This window comes from Oncorhynchus clarkii, chromosome 8 (genome assembly GCF_045791955.1).
Source record: "Oncorhynchus clarkii lewisi isolate Uvic-CL-2024 chromosome 8, UVic_Ocla_1.0, whole genome shotgun sequence".
NCBI classification, from domain to species: Eukaryota; Metazoa; Chordata; class Actinopteri; order Salmoniformes; family Salmonidae; genus Oncorhynchus; species Oncorhynchus clarkii.
In genome coordinates, this window is record NC_092154.1 from 1,052,726 (window position 1) to 1,058,495 (window position 5,770).

Below are 5,770 nucleotides of genomic sequence, written 5' to 3' on the forward strand. Positions count from 1 at the left end.
GTCAGTAGAGGACTACAGGCCAGACGGTCAGGTAGCCAGAAGAGGCCTTTACAGGCCGGACGGGTCAGGTAGTCAGTAGAGACTTACAGGCCAGTCGGGTCAGGTAGTCAGTAGAGGTCTACAGGGCAGATGGGTCAGGTAGTCAGAAGAGGCCTACAGGCCAGACGGGTCAGGTAGTCAGTAGAGGCCTACAGGCCAGACGGGTCAGGTAGTCAGTAGAGGTCTTCAGTCCAGACGGGTCTGGTAGTCAGTAGAGGCCTACAGGCCAGACGGATCAGGTAGTCAGAAGAGGCCTACAGGCCAGACAGGTCAGGTAGTCAGTAGAGGTCTACAGGCCAGACGGGTCAGGTAGTCAGTAGAGGTCTACAGGCCAGACGGGTCAGGTAGTCAGTAGAGGTCTACAGGCCAGACCGGTCAGGTAGTCAGTAGAGGTCCTCAGGCCAGACCGGTAAGGTAGTCAGTAGAGGTCTACAGGCCAGACCGGTCAGGTAGTCAGTAGAGTACTACAGGCCAGACGGTCAGGTAGTCAGAAGAGGCCTACAGGCCAGACGGGTCAGGTAGTCAGTAGAGGTCTACAGGCCAGATGGGTCAGGTAGTCAGTAGAGGCCTACAGGCCAGACGGGTCAGGTAGTCAGTAGAGGCCTACAGGCCAGACGGTCAGGTAGTCAGTAGAGGACTACAGGCCAGACGGTCAGGTAGTCAGTAGAAGCCTACAGGCCAGACGGTCAGGTAGTCAGTAGAGGTCCTCAGGCCAGACCGGTAAGGTAGTCAGTAGAGGTCTACAGGCCAGACCGTTAAGGTAGTCAGTAGAGGTGTACAGGCCAGACCGGTCAGGTAGTCAGTAGAGTTGTACAGGCCAGATATGTCAGGTAGTCATTAGAGGTCTACAGGCCAGACCGGTTAGGTAGTCAGTAGAGGTCTACAGGCCAGACGGGTCAGGTAGTCAGTATCCGTTTTGAAAACGTGTCCTAACATAACGTTCTACCTATGGCTCATTTCTCTTCATCAAACTACAGAGAGAAGCTGCCTGCCTGGCGTCTGCCCTCCTCTACAACAGGAGCAGATAGACACTGTTAGGCCTAGCAACTATTCTCCAGATAGAGAAACAGAATAATTCAACTAAATGTAATCAGAAAATTATTTATTTTAGATTAGGCATCGAGGATAACTCTTTATCTACCGGAGAAATAACACCCGCCCAAGCCCCTGCCTGCTCGTGTCCGGAGGCGGGAGGGAGTGACGGCTCCGTGTTGGTCTCTCTCCGTTCCGGTGGAGGCTGTGCTCGTGGCTCTGGTCTGTGTCTGAAGTATCGCCCACGCGGACTCGGAGCTCCCAGTTAGTCCCACCGCGAGAGATAATGACTGATGCTGACGGAAGGTGGCACAGTTACGCAGCACGAGGCTACAGAGCCGTAAACCCACAAAGTATCAGTCAAGAACACACACTGGAATAAAGACAGAGGTAAGACTGACTCGCCGCGGTGTAAACCAACGGTCTGACAGAAAAGTATATATTATTTAAACATATTTTCTTTCCTGTGAAATTCATTTAGAGCAACGAAAGATAATACATATGATCAGATAATGCAATATTTCAGATTACTGACAAATAGTTTTATAAAAGTTTAACAGACAATAAACAGTTGAGAAAATATAGGAAAACGCACCATGTAGAACGACGTATACATATTAAATTAGTAGACCTGCTGACAAACACTGATATTAAAATCAAATCAAGTTGAAAAATAATACAAAAATAAATAAATAACAGGTTAACTCATAGGCTAGTTCCTGGTTAACTCATAGGCTAGTTCCTGGTTAACTCATAGGCTAGTTCCTGGTTAACTCATAGGCTAGTTCCTGGTTAACTCATAGGCTAGTTCCTGGTTAACTCATAGGCTAGTTCCTGGTTAACTCATAGGCTAGTTCCTGGTTAACTCATAGGCTAGTTCCTGGCATATCAAATTAACTTCTGCTTTGATCTGACCTGTTAGATTTTTATGAAACCTATCATATTTTATTGGTTAAATAAATGATGTGCTTATTTTTGTTGTTGTAAATATAATGTGTAAATAGCTATAGTTAAAATAAATGTATAATCACATGTTTAAATGTCCATTCTACAAAAACAAAAACAGTTATATGTCTATAATATATTCTGTAAATAATATGGAAGAATGCTCATTAATGCAAATATTCCTATATAGTTACATTTATATTGCCACATAATTAGGGTTTTCTATACCAGAAATACAGAAAATTAAACACACGTGGTCAACTTGGTTTGCGTTTGATATAAAGTAAATAGAGGCATATTCTGTCAAATATTAATTTTGTTTTTGTGAAATATAACCCATGCATTTGTTTTTGTAAAATGTAGGCTATGAATTTGGTTTTGTGAAAATATCTGTCGAAATGTAAAAATATCGCCAAATTATTCGTAAATTAAAGTTAGTTTTAGTGGGAATATCCATTAATGTCGAATAATCTTTCCAAAACAGAGTAACTAAATGCTGAAGCAAATACAAATCCGAAAATACAATTCTGAATAAAATGTATTCGCAATCAAAGAAAATATATTTAACCTAGGGAAATAACTAGGCCAAAATAGTGCAAGTGGATATAATCACATTCAAATGGTCTGAATGTATATGTTAGCAGCATGTCAAGTTAGGCCTCGGTTATTTATGTGTCTAGTCTGAATAATATAATCATGGTGTGCTGTCATATCGACGGATATGAGTGTAGTGGAGTGGCGCTGAGTGGAGTGGCGTGGAGTGTAGTGGAGTGGCGCTGAGTGGAGTGGAGTGGCGCGGAGTGGAGTGGCGTGGAGTGGCGCTGAGTGGAGTGGAGTGGCGCTGAGTGGAGTGGGGGGGGGGGGGGCATATTGCCATGACTTAAAAACAAATAGAAAATAAAACAACGAGACCGGTGTCAAAAAGGGACGTGTTTTGATGTTGAACATTAACCATTAAAATAAGTTATTCTCCATTTTAAATAGAGATGTTTTAGTTCTCAACGCTGAAAGGCGAGATATCCAATCTAAACAGTAGTACAGTTAGCTTTTATTTAAGGCATCCCTCCCCGCGAGCAGCGCACCATACCGTCATTTGATCTGATAACCAACCGGCAGAATATGACAGCGGCATTTCCCGCTACCATCCTTCATTTACATTACATTTACACCAATAAACGATGATAACGTGCTGTTTATAATACCCCCCCGGGTTGTGTACATTGTGCCAGGAGTGAAAGAGAAGCCGCGGGACTGTCCTCGCGCTTGTTTATTTATAGGCTTGCTCCATATGTCTTCACATGCACGGGCCCTAACGGACATTCCCCGCATGACCACGCACTAATTTACACGCCTGAACAGCACGAAGGAACAGACGGTAAACTGGACGCCTCCGGTAGGTATAATTTACGGTGCTCCAGTCATATAACACACATCCGAGCGCGATTCAACACTGAGCACCGTTAACGCACAGGTATGTGGTAAAATTACATTTATTTATATAAGCTATAGGCATATCATTGTTTTCTATAGGCTATATTATTAATATATTATGAATAATATGCATATCAATTACAGTAATCTATCCTAAACAATCCTTTAATTTATTAAAAAAAAGAAGACGTTTTTGATATAATAGTGCACTATACACGGATGTAATGTAAATCAGTGTATAGTGCACTATAGTCTCCATACACCCATATCCAGACGGTTCCTTCCTAGAATAAGGATAGCCAATAGTCCCGAACAGAATCATGCCGGGTTGTTGGGACAGTTCCTCAATAGTCCCGAACAGGACCATGTCGGGTTGTTGGGACGGTTCATCAATAGTCCAATAAGTGTGCCGCCTTCAATCACAAGGCAGTACAGGTTGGTGCGTATGGCCCAGTACATCACTGGGGCTGAGCTCCCTGCCATCCAGGACCTCTATACCAGGTGGTGTCAGAGGAAGGCCTGGAACATTGTCAAAGACACCCACCACCTAAGCCATAGAATGTTCTCGGCTAACGCACAGCAAGCGGTAATAGAGCGCCAAGTCTGGGACCAAGGTTCCTGAACAGCTTCTACACCATAAGACTGATGAACAATTAATCAAATGACTACTTGGACTATTTGCATTGAACACTCACAACACAATTACACACACACACACACACACACACACACACACACACACACACACACACACACACACACACACACACACACACACACACACACACACACACACACACACACACACACACACACAGACACACTTTCACACTCTTCACATATGCTGCTGCTGCTCTGTTTATTCTCTATACTGATTGCCTAGTAACTTTTACACCTATCTACATGTACATTTTTACCAGAGATGGAAAAAGTACTCCATTTTCACACTCTAGTAAAATAAAAGAAACCTTAATAGAAAATGACTCAAGTAAAAGTGAAAGTCACCCAGTAAAAAACTACTTGAGTAAAGTCTAAAATAATTTGGTTTTAAATATTCTTTGTGGAAAAAGTACAACATTGTCATACTTGAGTAAAAGTAAAAAGTAAATGTTATACATCGAATTCCTGATATTAAGCACACTCGAACATCATTTACAAACGCAGTATTTGTGTTTAGTGAGTCCGCAAGATCAGAGGCAGTAGGGATGGCAACGCATAATATTGATAGGTGTTTGAATTTGCAACTAGCTCTCACAGTCTCACATCAGAATGAGACGTTCAACCACATTTCAAAGTGGTTAAGGTTTATAACTTTATATCTCTGGATTTGAACTTGCAACCTTTGGAATCAGCTGCTTACTTTTTTGTGTCAGGGAAAAGGTATGGGAGTAAAAAGTACATATTTTCTTTAGGAATGTGGTGAAGTAAAAGTAAACATTGTCAAAAAATATAAATATCTCAAAAAACGACCCTAAGTATTACATTACTTCGTTACTTTATACCACTGCATATTACCACAGCGACCTTGTACCCCAGCACATTGACTCGGTACCACTACTGTACTGTACAGCCTCATTATTGCTATTTTATTGTGTTACTTTTTTTGTTGTTGTTGGTAATTGTCTTACTTTTTAAAGGTAGACTCAGCGATATGATGCACACGCAGAAAGTAAACAGCATACTGGTCCAGTTGACTACCATGCTGTAACACTGTGGCGGGAACCTGTGCACATGCGTGCTGCTAGTGGCGACATCATTTCGCTGAGTCTACCTTAACTCTGCATCGTTGAGAAAGGGCTCAGAAGTAAGCATTTCATGGTAAAGTCTACACCTGTTGAATGTGACAAATACAATTTGAGTCAATTTGATTTGGTTTCTCTAGAAGAGGGATATTAAGGTGTAATAACACTGTCCGGTGGTTATTGTGTCTGTCTGCCTCAGGGGGCTCCCTTGCGGGGGGGTTGACAAAACATGCAGAGCATGTTGGGCGGTGGTGTGAGAATACGCGCTCTGCACCGGGGCCATGATTCATTCACGAGCCCCCTTCACCATTTAACACCAGACAGCTCGAGGAGGTGGGACTTCGGTGAGATCAGGGCTCAATTGGACGGGAGGCAGAATAATTGACAGCTGACAGCCCAGCCCTACAACAGCCCTCAGATTATTTACACTTTCTAAAACTGGGGCCACTGCGGTCCGCATGCGCTCAGCTCACACACATCAGAAGGTCTATTTCACTTGCAGCTAACGTCTCATAGCTGCGTCCAGTTGGAGAGAGAGAGAAAGAGAGAGAGAGAGAGAGAGAGAGAGAGAGAGAGAGAGA